The 25392-nt window shown below is 43.5% G+C and overlaps 1 protein-coding gene, 1 non-coding gene and 1 pseudogene across 2 annotated transcripts in view; 1 reads left to right on the top strand and 2 right to left on the bottom strand.

Annotated features, from left to right (window-relative positions):
• The window catches only part of LOC124556370 (circadian locomoter output cycles protein kaput), an 815111-nt gene that overhangs the window by 185389 nt on the left and 604330 nt on the right, over positions 1 to 25392 (top strand). The gene's annotated exons all lie outside the window — the stretch shown is intronic.
• LOC124557544 lies at positions 588 to 705 on the bottom strand (annotated as a pseudogene).
• Trnap-ugg lies at positions 4162 to 4245 on the bottom strand. Its single transcript has one exon. It is a non-coding gene; the product is annotated as a tRNA-Pro (tRNA).

The raw sequence follows: 25392 nt of genomic DNA, 5'->3' as shown, positions 1-25392 counted from the left end.
AGTCTCAGGAAGTCTTTCCTTAAGGTATTTGTATGGAGTGTGCCATGTATGGAAGTGAAACATGGATGATAAATAGTTTAGACAAGAAGAGAATAGAAGCTTTCGAAATATGACGCTACAGAGAATCCTGAAGATTAGATGGGGGGATCACGTAACTAATGAGGAGGTACTGAATAGAATTGGGGAGAAGAGGAAATTGTGTCACAGCTTGAGTAGAAAAAGGGACCTGCTGGTAGAACACGTTCTGAGGCATCAAGGGATCACCAACTTAGTATAGGAGGGAAGTATAGAGGATAAAAATCGTAGAGGGACTCTAACAGATGAATACATTAAGGAGATTCAGAACAAAGTAGGTTACAGTAGCTATTCAGAGATAAAGAAGCTTGCACAGGATAGAGTGCATGGAGAGCTGCATCAAACCAGTCTCTGGACTTGATACCACAACAACAGTACCCTGAGAAACTTGCTAAAAAAGCTAAATAACTATCTCTCCGTCCTGGTCGTATGTCAGTTTCGGAGACTGGAGCCGCAACTTCTCAATCAAGCAGCTCCTCAGTTTGCCTCACAAGGGCTGAGTGCAACCCGCTTCCCAACAGCGCTCGGCACACCGGATGGTCATCCATCCAAGTGTTAGCCCAGCCCGACAGCGCTTAACTTCGGTGATCTGACGGAAACCGGTGTGACCACTGCGGCAAGGCCGTTGGCAAAATAACTGTGAGGAGGACTATTGTGTTGACAGGACGTGATATGTTGTATGTAATTAGCTATTGTAAAAATACCATTTAGTTTTTTAACTCATCCTCCATGGCAGAGTACATGATTTTCAATCCTATCAACATTCCTTAATATACAGTAAGCGCTACTCCCTTCATGTCTCTGAAAGAGAAGATCTGATCCGATCCATGACTGAACCTCATGCACCTCTTGGAATTATTATAGATTCCAGTCACATTAACTTTATCTAAATAGGGCTTCATTCGCATTGGCAGATAATACTGAGGTCGTGTAGTTAACCAAGAGATTAACACATTTCAGACGAATAGAATAGCTGGAGCTTGTGATTCAAAAGCAGAAGCGTAGATAAAATGATTCTATGGTGCACGGGAGGGCACAAGATGACTTAGAATTTCTGGATGGTGTGATAAAAGTCAACTTGCTCTAAATGTAGAAAAATGTACGTTAATGCAAATGAGTAGGAATAACAATCCTATAACACTCGAATGCAGCATTAGCAGGACCAGCTTGACGCGGTCACGTCGATTAAATATCGGGACGTTGCTTTGCAAAGCAATATAAAAATGAAATGAGCACGTCAGGTTGGTAATAGGGAAGGCGAATGCTCGGCTTCGTTTTATTGGGAGAATTCTGGGAAAGTGCAGCTCATCCATAAAGGAAACGGTGTATAGACCGCTAGTGCGACCCATTCTTGAGTACTGTTCGAGTGTTTTGAGATCCCCACCAGATCGCATTAGAGGCATGCTGCTGAGTTTGTTACCGGCAGGTTCGATCAGTACGCAGATATTACGGAGATGCGTCGCGCACTACCTTGAGGCTAACGACGCTCTTTTCGCGAGTCACTAATGCGGAAATTTAGAGAGTCGGCATCGGAGGTCAACTGCTAAAAGATTCTACTGCCGACAACGTACATTTCGCGTAAGGACCACGAATATAAGATTCAAGCAATTAGGGCTCGTACTTTTAGAATCAGATCCAAGGAATTAGGGCACGTACTTTTAGACATTTTTCATTTTCATTTAAACACTACAGAGTAGCCCACCACCTGGGTTACTAAGGTGAGCCGTGCGCTACTTAAAACAAGTAACAAGCCAGGCAGTGTTTGGTCTCTTAGCCGTAATGGCTGCTTGCAAGTTATGTTAGATTGACAAGTCCCCATTCCGTTACCGTCCCTGCCACGTGGAGGCGGACCTTTTCTAAAGTTTCTGCTCTGGCTGTTCCTCTGTGTGTTAGTACACTCTTAAATACAGTGAGTGACACGTACTTTTAGACAGTCGTTCTTCCCTCGAGTGGAACAGGAAAGGAAATGACTAGTAGTGGTACGTGGTATTCTCTGCCACGCAACGTGCTGTGGCTTGCGGAGTATGTATGTAGGTGTACAGACAGATCTAGAATAAATTATATGAAGAAGAGTACTGAAAAATGCGTGGTTCAAGGACCCACATAAAATAATTCCCATCTACGTTTGGGGAATAATCTTCTTCGTACAGGGTCATTGTTTGAAACATTTCCTCCTCATACGGAGGACACGGATTCAATTCCCGGTACTACGAATGTTTTTTTCCTTGATCTGAGCACGTTTGTTCTCAAGCAAGATTCACACTGCATGTCGCTAACATTTGCACTGTTCTACAGACATTTTCAGGGCATTACAGACGGAGACAAATGCGGATAAGAAATCAAACGAAATGCAATTATACTGTGAGGAGACACTGGAAGACGGCCGCGGTGGTCTCGCGGTTCTAGGCGCTCAGTCCGGAACCGCGCGACTGCTACGGTCAAATGGTTCAAATGGCTCTGAGCACTATGGGACTCAACTGCTGAGGTCATTAGTCCCCTAGAACTTAGAACTAGTTAAACCTAACTGACCTAAGGACATCACAAACATCCATGCCCGAGGCAGGATTCGAACCTGCGACCGTAGCGGTCTTGCGGTTCCAGACTGCAGCGCCTTTAACCGCACGGCCACTTCGGCCGGCTGACTGCTACGGTCGCAGGTTCGAATCCTGCCTCGGGCATGGATGTGTGTGGTGTCCTTAGGTTAGTTAGGTTTAAGTAGTTCTAAGTTCTAGGGGACTGATGACCATAGATGTTAAGTCCCATAGTACTCAGAGCCATTTTTGAGACACTGGAGGTCACGAGCCCCTTTTGACAAAATACTCAGAAAATATTCCTGAATTATATCCAAAAGTTTTTAGTTGAGTCTGGGTTCACCTTGTACAACTGTGCGCCCGAGAGAAAAATAAAAGAGCAAGCAACCGGCTCTCCAATCCAGCCGCAGTAATCGAACTGTGAACTAGATCTGGTAAGTCATGGTCAGTATCGAACATTACTTGAAGTAGTGGACAATAAACTTTTGAAGCTTTTCCTCAAAGTCTTACGCCTCTTACATCATTTTTTTAATTATATGTTTCTAGATATTGCATTCTATTTTATCTTTCAACCATAGTGAATGTTACATTTTTTTCAGTTGCATACGGGACAAAATCCCTTTATTTACGTCGTGAGAAACGTAATCTTATTTTAGAAGCACTCACGGCTAAAGAAGTGAAAGTCCCGCTCTGTTTTTGAAAAACATTGTTGCTGGTCTACCGTAGAGTTCACTTGCAAAAAATTTTGCGTAAGAGGCCAATGCATTAGGTTATTTTACATTGTCCTTAGATGGCCACAATCAAAAAAAGAGAAAGAAGGAGCAAATTTGACCTAAGATAGAGTTAAGTATGTATGTGCAGAAATGGCACTTGGATCAACAGGTGTATCGCGTGTGAAGTCGCGGGCAGCGCCTGTGTGCTATACTATGCCGCGTTGTCTGTTACTCCATCAAGGCCGCTGCCGGCACGTCGCAGTGCATGCTAGCATTTCTACTCAAAGAGGACTTCTTTCTAGGAGACATCATCGCTCCCAGACTTCGTTATTCCCGTATGAATCTGATTCGTGGAAGTACTAACTCGCAAAAAGTAATATGACATCACCGGAAACAGATGGGGAGCATAATAAAACAATGTAAATAGCCATTCCAATGTGACCAACAACACCGAGAGCTGTAGTTTCTGTGTCTGCCGTGTTAATCGTCGTCAGTATTCATTTTAAAGCGGTATGCTAAGACGCATGGCTTTCCGTTTCAGGACAGAGGATTTCAAACGGCAGTAAGTGGAATAGAATTTTTGGTTAAGTTACCTCCCATCAAGTCGTAAGAATAATGCAGTTAATTCTTATTTTGTGGGAAAGGGGTTCAAACCCCCATCTGGTCTTCCAGATACAGGTTGACAACGATTTCCCTAAATCTCATTAGGAAAACGACAAGATAAATACGTCCAGCAGTTCAAACGGCTCTGAGCACTATGGGACTTAACATCTGAGGTCATCAGTCCCCAAGAACTTAGAACTACTTAAACCTAACTAAACTAAGGACATCACACACGTCCATGCCGGAGGCAGGATTCGAACCTGCGACCGTAGCGGCCACTCGGTTCCAGACTGTAGCGCCTAGAACCGCTCGGCCACCCCGGCCGGCTGTCTAGCAGTGAGCGGTTGATTTCTTTCCACCTGGAATAGACATCGACAGTTGTTTAGATATTCGTGTCTGAGTTTCCCAAGTCATCAGTGATGCAACAAGGACACTGGTTCGGTTATATCGAAACGCGTTAAACGGCGAGCCGTATGGGAATCTTTCTGAAGATTTTTGTTATCTTGGCACGTTCTTCATCTACATCTGCACCTTCTATAAGTTCTGTATGTAACGTCTGCGAATTACTCTACCGTTTACGAACCAGGTTGTGTGCATGCGTATTCCACTCAGCATCTGAACGCTGAAATATATTAATCGTTCCTTCTTTGTTTTGACCTTTAAGAAATCAGCAATTTGCCACTAGGTCATTAAAACATCATATCAGTTTTTGATATCTCAGCTGACTTTTATACTTAATCATTATATATTAATATTATGTTTACGTGCAATTCCTTTGCTTGTGATAAAACACACATATTTACTTTTTGTTGTTTTTGATTCTACAACAATAAAGGTAACGCACAATAACGGCTTCTATACGTCTCTGTCTGTGAGAAAGTGAGGTGTCTTAGTGGTTAAAACACAGGACTCCGATTTGTGAAGACGGGGCTAAAATCCCCATTTGGCCGCTCAAATGTTTTGAAAGCATACATCACACAGACCAAACAGCACGTAACATGATCACAACCCGCCGCGAGAATAATTTTCTCTGCAGAAACCTGAGGACAACACCCACATCATCTGCGGCCAGTCCTGCTGCGATAATTCCCTCCGCAGCTGCTTGAGGACAACACATCTCCACCTGAGGCAAATCCAGCAAGTCAGGTAACCGTAACGTCACATCAAGAGGTTCAGCAGGAATAACATTTTAATGTTTAACTTACACACATGCCGTGCAAGGAATGATCACCAGATCAGAGATTAGAGCAAAGCTGTCAACACGCAACATCAGCTATGACATGTATGTTCACATTCAGCCAGTGATCATAATAATGTGATTATCTGTAGTCTACAAAAATCAGCACTGTCTAACTTTCGGGTGACTACTTGGAAGACCATGGATGATAGCCTACCTCAGTCCATCCCGATATAATTATGTCGTCATCGACGAGACGTTAAACCGTACTGTTCCTTCTTCTTGCCTAGGTTTCGTGTTTCATCATAAATATGCAGCTGAAAACTTCTACAATACATTAGCTTGCCACAGTGGAACATCCTTGTACAATAGGTACTAATATCACTAGCCAGAATATTTTCAATGCGACATTTACTCGTATTGCATGTCAATGTCGATCACCAGTACAACATTCTTACGTCAAATACATATAATCGATTTACGTCCGTGCTAAACCCCCAAATAAATAATTTGATTTTGCCAGAAACCGGTTTGAAAATTACGACTTGGTGTGAACGCCAAATTTACAAGGGCCGTTCAATATGTAATGCAACACATCTCTTTCTTAAAAGCAAGTTGGTTTTATTCACGATTCCAATACACCATATTATTCCCCTCTCTTTTGGCTAGCCGCGCGGGATTAGCCGAGCGGTCTAGGGCGCTGCAGTCATGGACTGTGCGACTGGTCCCGGCGGAGGTTCGAGTCCGAATGGGTGTGTGTGTTTGTCCTTAGGATAATTTAGGTTAAGTAGTGTGTAAGCTTAGGGACTGATGACCTTGGCAGTTAAGTCCCATAAGATTTCACACACATTTGAACATTTTTTCTTTTGGCTATAAAACCCAATTTTTCAATACAATATCCGTTCAATGCGACGGCAACGCCCCTTAGTAGGAGGACCTGTATGCCCGCATGGTATCACTCTACTGGTCGACATCGGTGCCAAAGTCTTGATGCATCAATAACCTCCTTATCATCCACGTACTGCTTCCCGCGGAATGCATCCTCCATTAGGCCAGACAGTCGGAAGATGTAAGATCTGGGCTGAAGGGTGGATAAGGACAAGCAATTAAATGAAGTTTTCTGATCTCCTATCGGCTGCGCAGAGTGGAGCAGCGAGGTGTCTGGTTGCGATCCGTCTATCATCTCGAAAGAGTGTGTCCACACGTTCTAACATTGCAGGAGTCACAGCTGTGTGCGGCCTGCCAGCACGGAATAGATCGGACAGGATTTTGCGACCTCGTTGCGATGACAATAGACGCCTAGCCGGGCGACTCCTCGTCCTTTTGTTCACTGCCAGGTCTCCATAGACATTCTACAAGCGCATATGAATATCTCCGATGCTCTCGTTTTCCACCAAAAGAAACTGCTTGGAGCGCACCTCAATTAGAGACGCGATTTTGAATGCTACGTATGGCGCCGCCACCTATCGGAACCTCATAAAACAATAGGGTCTGAAACGGGAATATTTCACGCAGTCTCAAAACAAATTCCACATTTTTTCAATAGAGATTGGAAGCGAAAAAAAAAGTGTTGCATTACTTACCGAACGTCCGTCGTCAGTTTTCCACGGTTTCCCACAAATCCTTTTCACTCTGGTAAAAAAAGAAATGGATTTGGAGCTCTGCTCTTCTCAAAATCGTGCTATAACCTAAGGAACATCCTTGAGCGATCGAGAGAATCAGTTGCGTGCCAAAACAAGTAGCCCATAAGCCCGACAACTGCCAACGAACTGATGCTGAAAATTTGTTTGCTTACCAAACATGTTCAGAAAATGGTGTTTGTCTTCAGATTAGGACTCATTTGAGTCTACATATGTCTGCATTCGTTCCTTTCATTTCTGCAAGTCGCTTTCCGGAGGCAGCGAAGGCGCTCTGCCGTTTTTACCTTTCGACTGTGCTCAAGGACACATCTGTAGTAAACCGATTTTCCACTGCGCCTGAGCTGGTCGATTTTGATGAAACGTGTCACTTGATATGGGGAGTTAAAAAGTCGACAAACAGTCTTGCACGAAAACACTTCACAAATAGTTCGTTGGTAACTGTTAGCAGTCTCTGTTGTTTTGTGTAAAAGTAGTAGTGTTGAGGCTCAGAGGTTGAGAGACGAGGTATTCCAAACACACATGGGACTTTTAGAGGTGCAGTTGTTCAGGACATCCTCTAAGTGGACAATAATACCTTCTGCATCGAGAGGCTCTGCTGGATAAATATCTTGGCAAGTGGAAGATAACACCGGGTGGATTGTCCAGCAAGGTCTTTACATGTGAAATGAAATATAATTATCAAAGGAATGGTATAGGCTGCCAATAAAGTTCTTCAACCATCACACAGGGACTATGCCACGCCATCGGAATGAATTCGAGGAAGCTAGGGATAACCACATAGCCTGTTAAAATTTGATTTTGAGGAAGAAAATTTTCGCTTTCGTTACTATTTTTAGAAATTGTGTCTTCGGTCTAAACACATTTTTAACTAAAAGTTATTCCATTCCATTGTGTCAGAGTGCTATAGCAACCAGTTTCGAATTATTTCATAATAAAAACAGTCTTGGTTGCGAAATTATTTAATATCAACGACGCGTTTCACTCTTTTGGGGCATCGTCAGATGTGAAACAGTACCTGGATACGTGACCCATCCGTCATAAAGCAATATGAAATGGAAAATGGACGCAACAGCTACTGGATATATAACTCACTAGTTATAAAAGCATATAAAATGCAAGATGGACCTAGTTCCACCCTGCATTTTATATGTTTATATGATGGATGGATTACATATCCAGTTCCTGCTGCGTCTGTTTTCCAGTTTCACTCTCAAATGCAAAGTTTCATGATATTAAGGTTTATCTTACTCTGTAGCCCCACCAACATTCTATTCAACAAATATCCTTATGTTGAAGTTTTATGCGTTAGTTTAGTTTATTTCCAAAGACGTCTTCTGTTACTGACCAGTACCAGTGGGAAAACTCCCACCGCGTTGGAACTATGCAGTATGCAGACATACCCAATCAAAGTATGAAATCTTTCTACATCTATATCTACATCTACATACACACTCCGCAAGCCACCGTATGGTGCATGGCGGAGAGTACCCTGTACCACCACTAATCATTTTCTTTCCTGTTGCACCCTCAAATAGAATGAGGGGGAAGCGACTGTCTGTATGCCTCCGTACGAGCCTAATTTCTCTTATCTTCGTCGTCCTTACACATTGGCGGCAGCACAATCGTTCTGGAGTCGCGCTGCAAATGCCAGTTATCTAAATTTTTTTCAGCATTGTTTCGTGAAAATAACATCGTCTTCCCTTCAGGGATTCTCATTTGAATTCACAGAGCATCTCCGAAGTACTCGCGTTTTGGTCGAAACTAACGCAAACAAATGTAGCCACTCGCTCTAAATTAGTTCGATATGTTCCTTTAATCCGACCTGGTAGGCATCCCAAACACTCGAGCAGTACCCAAGAATGGCCGCACTAGTGTTTTGTACACGGTCTCCTATATGGACGAGCTACACTTCCCTCAGATTCTCCCAATGAATGCTAGGTTAGTTTAAGTTGTTTTAAGTAGTGTGTAAGCCTAGGGACCGATGACCTCTGCAGTTTGGTCCCTTAAGAACTCACATACATTTGAACAGACCCCATATAAATCTCGTGACGCAATTTATACTCCGAAGTCAGTGATGCATGTTATATCAGTAGTCAACATCAATAAAGTGCAGCCTAAAGAAGTCTGTAATCGTTCATATAATAAAATACATTTCTGCTACATGCTTCCGAGTATGTTTTCAAGAACTTTTCTGTTACGGCATCGCTGCGATCGTCGTGAGATGGCGGCGTGCGGCCGCAGAGTCTTCCGTACGCAAAAGCATCGCAACTGATGAAATCATGCTGAATGACACTGTACTTATACGTGTTCGGAGATGTTGCTGAAATATCCTGAATTTGGATAGCAATCTGTTAATTGAGACTGCCGACTATGTAGTTGAGATTGGTACCATCAACGCAAACGTAGACCGTAACATACTGGATCTCTAGCTGCACACATCATGCTTGGTGTTTTGGAATCAGCGTTCGTCATTTTCTGAGTGGCTGTCGTAATAGAGCACAAAACTATATGTGTTGAAATACTATGAAGACAACTTACTTTTGCCGTGCTAATTACGCGGGTGGCCTACCGTAAGATTATCCCTGATTACAACTTGTCGCAATCATAACTGCTGTGAATTAACTTTTATTTAACTTCAAGAAAAACAGCCTTAGCTACATGCCATGAGCACTTTTGAAGATCACTACACGTCGCTCGCAGCGATGTATAATGGTTATCTGTCACAACGGTATTACTTGAACGACAGACGCGATGCAATACATGACTTCTACCACCCAGAAAAATAACCAAAACAACATTGCTAAGAATACCAGCTTCATATCGTTTGAGTAAGAATAGCAAAAACTTGGAATTTACTCTTGAGAGTGCGTTGCATAACGAAACTTTAATTTGACTTAATGAAAAACATTCCGTTAAAATAAAAGGAGTAATAAGGCAGTGTCTTAATGTGACTACTTTCGAAATAATTCAGCACAGTTGCTGTAAATATATTTTAGTATATATAAACTATATAGGCGAAAACTGATGTTTACCTATTACGACTCATGCTAGAATATGAGTAAGGCTCAACTAAAGATAATTATTCGTTTGTGTTAGCAGATGTTTAATTTTCTGTCCAGAAGACCTAATGTAGATTTCCGAAGTTTAAACAAAATCATCTTAAGTGAACTTTAGGTTTATCTATCAAGTAAGCGACGGCCGATTCTTCCACTTTGCTTGTACACTACTGTAAACGCTCCATCTTTTAAGCCTAGGTGTTAATGCGACGTTTGTCTCGAATATTCTTATATAAATCCAATATTGTGCAGTGCTACTAACAAAAATTCTTTAATGTGAAACCACTGTCTACAGTTAATGTGATCTCCAAAAGCAGTCATGTCGCTAGTAGATGGCAATTCGGATCTCTTACAGAGAAACAAAGTTGAATGAAATTTTGCATTCCTTCTTTTATTCAGATCATATGTTATTGAATATGTTTCTATCGAGAGTGATCGATGGCGCCATTAGCCGGCCGTTGTGGCCGAGCGGTTCTAGGCGCTACAGTCTGGAACCGCGCGACCGCTACGGTAGCAGGTTCATATCCTGCCTCGGGCATGGATGTGTGTGATGTCCTTAGGTTAGTTAGGTTCAAGTAGTTCTACGTTCTAGGGGACTAATGACCACAGCAGTTAAGTGCCACAGTGCTCCGAGCCATTTGAACCATTTTGATGACGCCATTCGATTTCTAACTTCCAGACTCTACAATCTCTATTTTAATTAAAGGTATTTTGATGCTCAGACAGCTATAAAGAAGTCGTTTACCAGTTCCCTGACTTCAGACTGCCACTACCGGGGAACTGAACGTACTGTTAAATGATTCTTTAGCATAATCTGTTAATTCTAGATTTACTATGACGAATGTAATAAATACTTTACACAAGACGATAACGCATGACGAATGTAATAAATACTTCACACAAGAAGATAACGCAAAGCCGGCCGCAGTGACCGAGCGGTTCTAGGCTGCAGTCTGGATCCGCGCGACCACTACGGTCGCAGGTTCGAATCCTGCCTCGGGCATGGATGTGTGTAATGTCCTTAGGTTAGTTAGGTTTAAGTAGTTCTAAGTTCTAGGGGATTGATGACCTCAGAAGTTAAGTCCCATAGTGCTCGGAGCCATTTGAACCATTTGATAACGCAAAGGCTAATGAAAATAAAAGTATGAAAAGGAAATAAGTGAGGCGGTGACAGTGATGGGAATGTGTCTTTCTTAGTTGTCTGTCATTTTAAATTCTGTAGGACAGTGTATGGAATAGCTTGTCGAACGTTTTAAAAGCACAGAATAGCCGTTCCAAAGCTTGGCTGGAAACTGACCGTCTTCACTCCGCCTGCAACCTTGACACAGTGAGTCGATGAGCGGGTGAGGGATTTTTTCGTGGTCGTGTGGAAGGTGTTTTGCATTAATAGATGGTTATAAAACGCACGGGGGCCGGGTACTGTAGTTGTATTGGTTTGAGATATGTGGTTAGAGAAATTACACGGCGCGGCGCGGCGCGGCCTGGGAATGCGTGCTGCGATGCCGCCACCGCCGGCAGCGAGTCTGCCCAAGTCTGCCGCAGTCGCCGCCTAAACGTCACAGTCCAGCTAAGAGCTGAGAAATCACTGCCGACATACGCCCGGCGACAATGACGTAATTACAGACGGAACACAAGCGCGGATGGGACAAGAATGATGAACGAAGCTGGCCGTGTCCTTTTCCTGAAGACTCTGCCGCGGATTCGTCACCGCATTAGTGAGCCCAGCGAAAACCTAAAGCTAAATAGAATTTTATATGTTTAACTTTGACATTGTAATTCTGTCAGAGACAGCAAAGGACCTGGAAGAGCAGTTGAATGGAATTGACAGTGTCTTGAAAGGAGGGTATAGGATGAACATCAGCAAAAGAAAAACGTCGGTAATGGAATGTAGTCGAATTGAATCACGTGATGCTGAGGGAATGAGACTAGGAAATGAGACACTTAAATTACTACATGAGTTTTGCTATATGGGCAGCAAAATATCTGATGATGGTCGAAGTAGATAGGGTATAAAATGTAGACTATCAATGGCAAGAAAAGCGTTTCTGAGGAAGAGAAATTTGTTAACATCGAGTATAGTTTGAAGTGTCAAAAATGTTGAAATGTGTGTGAAACCTTATGGGACTTAACTGCTAAGGTCATCAGTCCCTAAGCTTACACACTACTTAACGTAAATTATCCTAAGGACAAACATACACACCCATGCCCGAGGGAGGACTCGAACCTACGCCGGGGCCAGCCGCACAGTCCATGACTGTAGCGCCTAGACTGCTCGGCTAATCCCGCGCGGCTTTGAAGTGTCAGGAAGTCCTTTCTGAAAGTATTTGTACGGAGTGTAGCCGTGTATGGATGTGAAACATGGACGATAAACAATTTAAACAAGAAGAGAATAGAAGCTTTTGAAATGTGGTGCTATAGTAGAATGGTGAAGATTAGATGGGTAGATCACGTAACTAATGAGGAGGTACTGAATAGAATTGGGAAAAACAGAAATGTGTGGTACAACTTGACTAGAAGAAGGGATCGGTTGATACTCAGGACACATTCTGAGGCATCAAGAGATCATCAGTTTAGCAATGGAGGGATGCGTGTGTGCTAAAAATCGTAAAGGGAGACTGTTGTGTACATAGTTCCGCGTAGTCAGTACGTACACAACTTTCCCACTAGAGTGTGCCCCACTAAGCACAACAGCGCAGGCGCAGCGCTCGTCCGTCTCCGCACTACGAGATGGCGCTGCCATAGAGACGGACCGAATTCTGCTTCCGCTGATCCGCGTATTAATAGGTAACGCAGCCAATGAGATTCCTGCTAACGTAGAACCTTTTCTCCTCGCGGACCACACTCGTGCAGTGATACATGAACGCGCGAGGTATTATAATGAGTGTACAGGCCTCTGATTAGTCAGTCTGCATTTGTCTGCACCAGTCTGTACGAGTTCTACATTTGTCTGTACCAGTCTATAGTCAAGTTTCAGTCTGCGCCTAATAAGATTACCATATTCCTGTACATAGCCATGAAGATTACCATATTCCTGTACATAGCCATGTATAGACACTTTTGTAAGTATCAGAGATATATGTGAGAATAAGATTAACGTACCAATACCAAAGGAACTGCAGATTGTCAAAAAAAAAAAAAAAATGTTCAAATGTGTGTGAAATCTTATGGGGCTTAACTGCTAAGGTCATCAGTCCCTAAGCATACACACAACGTAACTTAAATTATCCTAAGGACAAACACACACACCCATGCCCGAGGGAGGACTCGAACCTCCGCCGGGACCAGCCTCAAAGTTCATGACTGCAGCGCCTTAGACCACTCGGATGGAGAGCTACATCAAACCAGTCTTTGGACTGAAGACCACAACAACAACTTTGAAAGGTATCACTAGTGTTTCTTCACAAGCTAGACGTAGCAGCATCTGAAGTGCAGATTGTTGCGCTTGACTTCCCACCATCGCCGTCATCTTTCACAGGACAGCGGCCCACTAGCAAAGCCGACACCGACCTGTGTACAAGCGGACGTGCTAATAACACCAAAACCTTTACGCGAAAGTTCGACAGTATCGTCCTCTGCCCGAAAAAAAAAAAAAACTCAACTGGTACTGTAGTTAGTAGCAACAGAGATTGATTGCTAGTAAGACAACTGTCAACTTTTCGTAACACAACGCGTGACAATGGTACAATCTTTTATTCAAAAATATGCTGGCATGTCTACCTATCTTCCCTCGCTTCCTCTACGATGAAAGCTGCTGGAAAGTATACGGACGCCATAAGAACGTAAGCTATCAAGTCCATCAGCATATTAGGTAGTCGCGAAGTTTCATCTCCGAAGTGAATTTATCCGTAAATTAGCCGTTGCCTAGGTTGTTCTTGCGATCATCGCTACGGAGTACCTGTCATTTTATGGAATGTTGCCGGACATTGCCAGCAGAATCTTATTAATATGAGATCCCAATAGAAGAATCCTTTACACTTTTGTCGTATCGAAGATACAAGCACCCGCTCGACAGTAGCCGGATCTTTGTACGATAACTGACTTCGCACGTTCTTGGATACAGCTACCCATCGCCAGCCTTAGCACCTGCTCCGTACTCTACAGTTCAATCGCAACATATAGGCAGCTGATCCATGAAAGACTATCCCTATGGCTACCAAAACCATGAATGTTTCGAAGCCGCAATGTCTGCCAAAGGATTCTGTTGCCCGCTGCATAGCAGCTACTCAGGCTCGCTACATGATAGAAAAAGAATGAGGACTGGCGACATGTCATGTTTACCGACAATTCAGCACCCTAGTTGAGGCTGACAATTCTCCCGTTCCCCACATAGAGGACTTTGCTGTGAATATTCAGTTTCATTTATTTATTTTTAAGTGATTCATGTACCACGTTCCCATAACCACAATAAGATTCAAATGCCGTTTACACATTTCCAGTTTACTCGGTAGAAGGAAAGAAGATTAATGTTTAACTTCCCGTGGACAATGAGGTCATTAGAGACGGAGGGCAAACTCGTATCAAGGAAGGATTGGAAATGAAACCAGCCGGGCCCTTTCGAAGGATCTATACAGACATTTGCCTTAAGGGGAATCACGCAGAAGATAAAGCAGAATGGCCGGCCGCAGATTTGAACCGTAGTATTCCCGAATGCGAGACCAGTCTGCTAAATATGCTAAATGCTACACTACCTCGCGTAATTAACTCGGATACCAGTTGGATTATGCAATGTTACACAGAGATTTCATCGCTTCAACGACAAAATAGCACTAGTTCAAATGGCTCTGAGCACTATGGGACTTAACTGCTGCGGTCATCAGTCCCCTAGAACTTAGAACTACTTAAACCTAACTAACCTAAGGACATCACACACATCCATGCCCGAGGCAGGATTCGAACCTGCGACAGTAGCGGTCGCGCGGTTCCAGACTGTAGCGCCTAGAACCGCTCGGCCACAACGGCCTGCTAATGGCGTCATCGATCACTCTCGATAGAAACATATTCAATAACGTATGATCTGAATAAAAGAAGGAATGCAAAATTTCATTCAATTTTGTTCCTCTGTAAGAGATCCGAACTGCCATCTACTAGCGACATGACTGCTTTTGGAGATGACATTAACTGTTGACAGTGGTTTCACATTAAAGAATTTTTGTGAGTAGCACTGCACAATATTGGATTTATATAAGAATATTCCAGACAAACGTCGCATAAACACCTAGGCTTAAAAGATGGAGCGTTTACAGTAGTGTACAAGCAAAGTGGAAGAATCGGCCGTCTCTTCCTTGATAGACAAACTCGGCCACTCCGGCCAGCAAAATAGCACTAGTGGATGATTTATTGAAGAGAAAGATCTTCACAAATTCAGCAAGTCAATAATGTGTTGGTCCACCACTGGCATTGATTGACAGAGTTGTTGGATGTCCTTCTGATGAGATATCTTGCCAAAATCTGTCCAATTGGCGCTCTAGATCGTCAAAATGCCGAGGTCGTTGGAGAGCCCTACCCATAACGCACCAAACATTTATAGTTGGGGAGAGACCCGGCGACTTTGCTGGCCAAGATATGGTTTGGCAAGCACGAATGCAAGCAGTAGAAATTCTAGAGGTGTGCGGTAGGGCATTAACTTGCTGAAATGTAAACACAGGATGACTTGCTACGAAGGGCTACAAAACGGGATGCAGAAGATCGTCGACGTACAGCTAGGCTGTAAGGGTGCCGAGGTTGACAACCAAAGAGCTCCTGATATGAGCCGGCCGGGGTAGCCGAGCGGTTCTAGGCGCTATAGTCTGGAACCGCGCGACCGCTACGGTCGCAGGTTCGAATTCTGCCTCAGGCATGGATGTGTGTGATGTCCTTAGGTTAGTTAGGTTTAAGTAGTTCTAAGTTCTAAGGGACTGATGACCTCAAATGTTTAGTCTCAGAGCCATTTGAATCAAGCCAAGCCTGATATTAAAACAAATAGCACCCCAGACGATCACTTCTGGTTGTCGAGCCGTATGGTGAGCGAGTGAGGATGGTATCCCACTTTTGCCCAGGGTGTCTCCAGATACGTCTTCGCTGGTCGTCGGAGCCCAGTTGGAAGCAGGACACATCACTGAAGACGATTATACTCCAGTCAACCAGATTCCAGGCCGAATACGTGTGTGGAGTCGCGGCGGGATATCAACCTGACAGTCGCTCGCCATACCCCAGTGGCATATATTGTGTAAGCCTGTATCAGATGACGTGTGTGTTAAGTATGAAATCTTTATGTTGTTCAAGTTTGTGTGGATCTTTGGGTAGACAGGTAGTATTGTATACATGTTATAGCTTTGAAACGTTAAACGGCCACATTTCTTGGTTGCATTGGACATTCATTTAATACAGATGTACACAATATATGTCATTGATGATGGGATGTATGGCAGAATACCGGTTTTGCAATTAAATGTAATTCAGTGCAGCTCATGGTGTATAGCAAGTTGTATTTAAACAAATACTTATAAACCACAGATCACCCAGCATACAAGATTTTCATAATTTGTTTTGTATTGTGTGCGAATTCTTCAATAAATATTGTTATAAGCTCATTTTATAAGGGTCCTGCATTATGAGCATGTTGGTGATTAATTTCTCTAGGCCCGTAACTATGTGAGTTTGTTATGATAATAAGTAAACGCTGATTCATGACAAATTTTAAACTGTTATCATATGACCGCAAAATTAAATTCACCGTCGTAAACACGGTGTTGCAATAAATGACGCAAAAAGTAATAAGAAATAAATACTCTTTGAATAAAGAAACGTAGTCTCCCAATGCTGAAGACTTTCAGGTGAGCAATCACAACAAAATAAAAATGCACACGTAGTTTTTAGGCTCATAATAGAAAAATCAACCAATAGTTCTGTATATCTTTTACAGAAATAAAACTAGAGGCACTGTACGAAGTTGTCGAAACATGTTTGGATAAAAAATTAAAAAAAGAAAAAATACTGGGTTCTGCAGACGTTGGAATTTAAAAAGAGACGGAGAAATAGCAAGAAGAGTTCCCAACCCCAGCAACTTCAACCTTTATATATATATATATATATATATATATATATATATATATATATATATATATATATATATATATGTATGTATATATACTACAGACGTAAGCTGCTGTAGATTCTTTTACTACGAGTCCACAGTAATGGACAAATATTTCTTATTCACCCGATATTAAAAAACAAAAAACCAAGTATTGTTGAGTCAGGTACCTGTAAACCTGGGATCAACAGATTCCAACGTTACTTCCGTTTCGGACTGACAGTAAAAAGCTTAGTGTTGATTAATTACATTTTGTAAATAGAGAGCAACAATAAAAATACAGATAGGTTGCATAGCTATAAAATACTGGCCTAGTTATTTAGTCGAACCAGGTTTAAATACTGCACCAGACATATTCCTTGTTTGATGGTACAGGGGTGAACAAAAATACGGAAACACGAAAAACGCAACACATTACCACCCTCAATACGGTGTAGGAAAACCGTAGACATTCAAAACAGCTTGCAGTCGTGTCGGAATGAACAAATACAGGTCCTGTATGGTTTCTCAAGGGTATGTTACACACTATGTGATCAAACGTATCCGGACACCTGGCTGAAAATGACTTACAAGTTAGTGGCGCCCTCCATCGGTAATGCTGGAATTCAGTATGGTGTTGACTCACCCTTGGCTTTGATGGCAGTTTCCACTCTCGCAGGCAAACGTTCAGTCAGGTGCTGGAAGGTTTCTTGGGGAATGGCAGTCCATTCTTCACGGAGCGCTGCACTGAGGAGAGGTATCGATGTCTTCGGTGAGGCCTGGCACGAAGTCGGCGTTCCAAAACATCCCAAAGGTGTACTATAGGATTCAGGTCAGGACTCTGTGCAGGCCAGTCCATAACAGGGATGTTATTGTCGTGTAACCACTCCTCCACAGGCCAGGCATTATGAACAGGTGCTAGATCATGTTGAAAGATACAGTTGCCATCCCCGAATTTCTCTTCAACAGTGGGAAGCAAGAAGGTGCTTAAAACATCAGTGTAGGCCTGTGCTGTGATAGCACCACGCAAAACAACAAGGGGTGCAAGCTTCCTTCATGAAAAATACGACCACACCATAACTCCACCTCCTCCGAATTTTACCTTTGGCACTACACAGGCTGGCAAATGACGTTCACCGGGCATTCGTCATACCCACACCCTGCCATCGGATCGCCACATTGTGTACCGTGATTCGTCACGTCACACAACGTTTTTCCACTGTTGAGTAGTCCAATGTTTACGCTCCTTACACCAAGCGAGGCGTCGTTTGGCATTTACCGGCGTGATATGTGGGCGGGCTTATGAGCAGCCGCTCGACCATGAAAGCCTAGTTTCCTCACCTCCCGCCTAACTATCATAGTACTTGCAGTAGATCCTGATGTAATTTGGAATTCTTGTGTGATGGTATGGATACATGTCTCCCTATTACACATAACGATCCTCTTCAACTGTCGGCGGTCTCTGTCAGTCAACACACAAGGTCGGCCTGTACGCTTTTGTGCTGTACGTGTCCCTTCATGTTTCCGCTTCACTATCACATCGGAAACAGTAGACCTAGGGATGTTTGGGAGTGTGGAAATCTCGCGTACAGACGAATGACACAAGTGACGCTCAATCAGCTGATCACGTTCGAAATCCGCTAGTTCCGCGGAGAGCCCCATTCTGCTGTCTCACGATGTCTAATGACTACTGAGGTCGCTAATATGGAGTAGCTGGCAGTAGGTGGCAGCACAATGCACCTAATACGAAAAACGTATGTTTTTGGGTGTGTACGGATACTTTTGATCATATAGTGTACCACTCTTACCGCAAGTGGCAAGTTCTGATGGAGGTGAATAGGGGTCGCGCACCCTTCTCTCCAAAGTAAACCACAAAGGGTCAACAATATGGAGATCTGGTGACTCCGGTGGCCAGCAAAGACGCAACAATTAATCCTCGAGCTCACAAAGCCAGACGTGGACGATGCGACATGTGTGAGCAGGGTGCCTGTATTCTTGGAACACAGCATCACCACAGGGGAACAAGCGTTGTACCATGGGGTGGACCTGACCAGCCAAAAAGGTCACATTATCCTTCGAAATAATGTGACCTTGCAGAGTAACCTTGGGACTCACGAAATACCGTGATATGGCTGCCCAAATCACCATGGAACCCACGCCATATAGTGCTATTGGGCTGCAAATTCGGCCAGAATTTGAAAACAGTGTGAAACAAGACTCATCCGACCAATGACTTTCTTCCATTGTACCATTCAGCTCGTCCAGCAATTCCCTGCTTATGAAGCTCCCTTGGTGTTGCTTTAGTGCTGACAGGGTTGGCGAGTGCAACATTCGTTTCTGCATTTTTTGCCACAATCCTCTTCAGTAGCCGTCCTTCACGATCACTCAACACACACTTTTGTCCCTGTGACTTCGTGGATGATGTTTTCCCACTTTCCCTGCAAGCGATATAAATCACCGATACGGGAACTTTTGTAACAGCAAACATTTTGACTGGCTTGGTTACTGAAGCACTCACCACACGAGCACTAAGAACTCGATATAACACTCTCAGAAACGTACAGAAACCTGCTCCGTGCACGACTGGCACTTCCGTTCGTGGTCAAAGACGACAGCGCAACCTACAGGCTTGACTAGCATCTGCATTTACAGGGTGAAAATTACAAAAAAAAAAAAAAAAAAAAGGTTGGAATGGCTCTGAGCACTATGGGACTTAACTTCTGAGGTCGTCAGTCCCCTAGAACCTAGAACTACTTAAACCTAACTAACCTAAGGACATCACACACATCCATGCCCGAGGCAGGATTCGAACCTCGCGCGGTTCCAGACTGAAGAGCTTAGAACCGCTCGGCTACACCGGCCGGTGGTGACAATTATAGAACTATATAAAAAAACTTAAATTAGTTACAGCGTGCACACACTTTATTCAACATGTAAACGTCAAAACAGATATTCGGATTTAGGTTGACACGTTCGATGTGCCTGCCATCATTGGCGGTGATGTGGCGCAGACGAATAGCGAAATTCTGCATGAGCCGCCGAAATGTGGAACATCAATGCTGTCGGTGACCTTCTGAATGGCTGTTTTCAGCTGAGTAATGGTTTTGGGGCTATTGCTGTACACCTTGCCTTTAATATAGTTCCACAAAGATGAGTCGCATGTGTTGAAATCCGTAGAATATGGAGGCCAATCGAGGCCCACGCCAGTGGCCTCTGTGTGCCCCGGAGTCAGAATGCCGGTCTGGAGTGCTCCTCCAGGACATCAAACACTCTCCTGTTTCGATGGGGCCGAGCTCAGTCTAGAATGAATCACATCTTGTCGAAATCAGGGTCACTTTGGATAATAGAGGTTAAATCATCTTCCAAAACCTTCACGTACCTTTCGTTAGTCACCGTGCCATCAAGGAATATCGCAAGGATAATTCTGTGACTGGACTTTGCACACCACACAGTCACCCATTGACGGTGAAGACACTTTTCGATCACAAAATGCTGATTCTCAGTCCCCCAAATGCCCCAGTTTTGCATATTGACGAACCCATCCAAATGAAAATGGCTTGCAACAAGGCGCGTGCGCATGCTCATACTAATTCCCCGTGGCGAACTACGCAGTTTGAACGTCCTAGCGCAAATCGTTCGGAAGTTATGACGATTTATTTTATAGTTCAATAATTTCCACCCCGTATGTTCAAACATACGTCTTTTTCCTTACTTTCGTCCAACCCCTGGAGCGAACCGTGAGCCCATACACATCTTTACAAACCGTGCATCGACACAATGTATACTATCAAAATAAGTTGAACAATTGCCTATTAATTTTCTGCTTTGTTTGTCTGTATCCTCCAAAGCCAATAATGTAGTAATTCCTTATAGATATAACATCGGTAGAAGTGAGAATAGTTACTTTGAGAAACCCTGAACTCCTTCTTCAACGTAAGCGTAAGACTTTCGTATGGAGGTGCCCACTTGTCATTTGTGTGTTTCTTCTCGATCTCATCACTGTGTCACGTTTCAGTAAATGAGAATTTTCTTGTAACGAGCGACTGCTTTTCGATACCGTTTCGCTACTATGGCGACTTTTTGATACGAAGTATCCATAAATTATAAATATCATTTAGTCGCTGGGAGCTCACTTTTCGAGTCGAATAGACAAATGAATTAAAAGGAACTAGCATAAAAAAGGTCAAAATTAACAAATAACTTTGCTGAGAATTGTTAACTTCCATCTCCATCTCTGCTGTCTTGTACAAGGCTGTACCAGGAGCGGATTTTTATCTTGCGCACCTAAATAAGTAAACCAATAAGGTAATGAACACAGATCTTGTGAGGCTTCGGTAATCAGCTTATCTGCTACTAAAGCGTCTGCTAACCAAGCGACCAGGGCCCGTCGTTAAAATAAGGTATCGCGAACGTAATCCCATAAAGCTTTGTACACAGTCGGCATGTGGCACACAGCTAACACTCAACGCCACTAGCGCGAACAAGATTGTATTTTCGTAGAATCTGACACAAGGTCCCATATAATGACTCTGTGGGAGACCAAATACCTCTCTGCAAAGCACTCACCACTTGTAACCCATCTGGCGCTTTTCCTTCACGACACACAGACAACTTCAGTCGCAGGAAGTGGCGATCCAATTTCTTTCTTCTTTTCAGAGAGGCGTTTCTTATCAAATAAAACTCCTTAATACCTTTCTTAATGGAGAGACTAGTAAGAGCCGAAAGGATCGAGTATTAATCGGGCAAGTGTGATAGGACCATTACTGTCCACGATGTGTAGAAATGATCTGATAAATAACGTTATTAGATTTCTAAATTTGTTTTGTGGTGGCTTAACTGTGAGTGGAAACGTCGTATTACTGGAAGACTGTTGCTAATTGCAGTAACACCTGCCAATGATCAATGTTCATTGCAGATCTTCAACAGCAATAAATGTTACTGACGGAATCTCGTGGGAAAATAGTGATAGTGATTTTCTAATTAAGGAGATCACCGCCTGAATCACAAAAGTTTTTACTGCTAATGGGATGCAGAGCCAGCTATGGAGTATCTGCGGATCTGAAGGGGTAGTGGTGAAAGTCAACGTAGATATCATACAAAATTAATTGTGTGATAAGAAATTAGAAAAATTCGAAATCATGCGAAAGTATAACGACAGTCATCCTTCCCGTTCACCTTTCGCGATCGGGCCGAAAAACAGAGAAATGATAGCGCTACACTACATACCCTCCACCACACACCGTAAAATTACTTGTTTGATATACATGTACATGTAGATGTAATAACAGGAAAAAAGGACTTCAGATCCAAATACACAAATATTTCGTACAGGAGCTCATCTAGGTGATTCCGCGATGATGTTACAAACTATCAGGGATGGTGGAGAAGAGTAAATGTATCAATTCGTAACGTTCCACACAGTCAAAGGTATAAGGACAATTTCCTCTTATGACTTTCTACCCGTTCGTTTCCGGACCAGGGCCACTTATCTCAGATTGATACTCCATTATCCATGAAAGTTTGTAACAACACGGAATCAACACGTATATGACGAAATACAAGGGGCGATCAAAAAGTTTCCGTTTGGGGGCGTTGCTGCAGCGTATACGACTCCGATGGGACGTGTAGGCAAGGGATTCGTATAGCATTCGTAGCTTTCCGACGTGTATGTGGTAAATGGGAACCGTGAACTTTGGCGATGTTGTTAACAAATGCGTCCAAACAGGACCAACATGCTGTCGTTCTTCTCTTGGCTGCCGAAGGACAAAAACCGGTAGACATCCATCTGTGAATAAAGAATGTGTATGGGGCAGCATGTCTGTCGAAAACTACGGTTGTTGTAAGGTGCGCCAATTTCCGTGCTGGACGCAGTTCTATACAAGACGCCGGTCGAACTGGGAGCCAGACTCATACATTCCAGGCAAGTGCGAGATCTTCGAGCACCCGCCCTATAGTCCTGATTTCTCCCCATGAGATTATCATGCCTTCTGTTCCTTAAAAAAGGCCTTGAAGGGTCGATAGTTCCTGTCGGACGAAAACGTGCATTACGCAGTTAAGAACTTCTTCACGCAACAGGACACAGTATTTTACCAAACTGGCATTTCCAACATAGTGCGTCGGAGGGATGGTTGCCTCAGAGGTCACGGCGATTATGCCTGATTGGCACACCGATTCTATACTGTACAGCCTTCGAAAGAAATACACCAAAAAACTGTTATTAAAATAATCAGACATTAATTCTGACATGGTTCATTGTGATTTGTATGTGAGATAATCTGCGAAAATGAGAGAAAAGATTCTGTACTTTTTAATTACACTGTTTTACTTGTATTAGTCACAAAGGCCAGCTATCTAGGGATATTTATGTAGAGCGATGTAATTAGAACGAACATAGTAAGCTACTTGTGTGGCAAAAATAAGTCTCACGCAAGAGGCACCAAATACGCCCTGACACTGGCCCTAGTTCAGAGTGGAATAAAGTCCACAAGTTTCTTCTGGTACGCCATATACAGCCTGAGGTCACTCGCTAATGATGAGATCGCGTATAGCTCTCATATTGTGAGGATTTGGTTTGCTATTTTTCATACGTTATTCCAAATACTCCTAAACATTTTCAGTGGGATTAAATCAAGTGATTTAGCGAGATTGCCGAAGTCCACGGTTGTTATTTTGGAAGACGAAGCGTCAGTAACATACTCATGATGTTAACGTAGAAGATAAAGGAAGACTTGGTCACAGAGATTATTGATATAATCGTCCTGGTTCATATTCTCGGTAGTCTGAATGAATGGACTCGAGCCACGATACAAAAAACATCGCAGAATCTCCATATTGAACTACACCCTCCACACGCGGTGGGTTAAAGACATCTTTGGGGCGTCGATATACTTTAAGCTTTGCTTCATTTGAAAAGAATCAAAACTGCGTCTCATTGGCCCATAATACAAGCCCCCAGTCACTTGCTGTCCTCAGTCCGGAAATGCGCGACTGCTACGGTCGCAGGTTCGAATCCTGCCTGGGGCATGGATGTTTGTGATGTCCTTAGGTTAGTTAGGTTTAAGTAGTTCTAAGTTCTGGGGGACTGATGACCACAGATGTTAAGTCCCATAGTGCTCAGAGCCATTTGAACCATTTGAACTTGCTGTCCAGTTTACGTGTTGTTAAGCCCACTAAGACGTGCAGGTTTATGTGCCGCTGTGAGCAATGACCTTATGTGACGTACATGACTGCAGATGTCTATTGCACGCAGTTCCCTTCGAATATTCGCTCACACAATCTTTGAGATGGACCTGCATTCACTGCCAGTGCCAAATCCTAAAGGTTTTGAAGCGGACTGTCACTGACGAGACGAAAAACTCGGCTCCAGTCCCTGTCGGTTACGATCCTTTTACTGCCATAGGTTTACGCCGCGGTACACGACTGCGAGTGATGCGCTGTTCCTTGCAGACACGTTGGACAATCTGCTTGACGCATCGTCAAATGGGGCAGCTTAATTCTCGGTGTGGGCTTGAATACGTCCCCACGTTGAACCATTTTATTGCTGATACCAAATAACCGATTGGCACACACACAACACTTCGCTGCCACGACTTATGTCAACGGTGGAGACCGCCTGATAGCAGTTCACCATCTACAGTTCTCCGAACCCATTATTGTGTTCTTCTGAGAGAATGACTAATATTTTATCCAATCAGGACGGCGATGGTTCAAATCCCCATCCGGCCGTCAAGATTTAGATTTTCCGTGACGCCCCTACATCGCTTAAGGCGAACCGTTTGACGGTTTCTTTGAAATGGCCTGGCCTGTTTCCTTCCCCATCCTTTCCCAACGAAACTTTCTTCTTTTTTTCGAAACATCTTACCTATCCATGACTCTTAGGACATCATGTCTGAAGGACACGTTTTCGTCTTACCTGATCGGTGTGGTTAGGATGTGAACGTTTTTGGTTGTAATGATTATTTGTGCGAGTTGTTTGTTGTCGGCCTGGGAGGAAGCAGGCAGGGTTAATGAGGCGGGGCCCCGAGCTGAACCCGCGCCACCATTAGGGTATCGATTCGCTGCAGAGCCGCCACCCGCCCACGCCGCCACCTACTGCCGCTCTACGTGCTCTCGCTTATTTATTTGCTTAGCTTTTGGACCCACGTACGCTGTTAGACAATGCAGCTTTAAGCAAAATTAAAACAGACTATCTGAATATAAGGGATGTAAACCAGTCACCAACACGACGTTTATTTCGAGCACCACAGTGAGGAAGGAGCCTTGGAGCTACTAGGTATAGTAAACCTGTTCTTCCTCTTGCCTGTGAACTGTCTGACCTGGCCAGGACGGACTGTGTGTTTGTGTGGGATGGGGATGGGGCGGGGGGAGGGGGGGGGGATGGTGGGATAACAGATTAACTAGAAATTCAAAAAAATTGTACAAATGGCTCTGAGCACTATGGGACTTAACTTCTGAGTCATCAGTCCCCTAGAACTTAGAACTACTTAAACCTAACTAACCTAAGAACATCACACACATCCATGCCCAAGGCAGGATTCAAACCTGCG

This window comes from Schistocerca americana, chromosome X (assembly GCF_021461395.2).
Source record: "Schistocerca americana isolate TAMUIC-IGC-003095 chromosome X, iqSchAmer2.1, whole genome shotgun sequence".
Classification (NCBI taxonomy): domain Eukaryota; kingdom Metazoa; phylum Arthropoda; class Insecta; order Orthoptera; family Acrididae; genus Schistocerca; species Schistocerca americana.
This window is presented reverse-complemented; position numbering and strand designations above follow the sequence as displayed.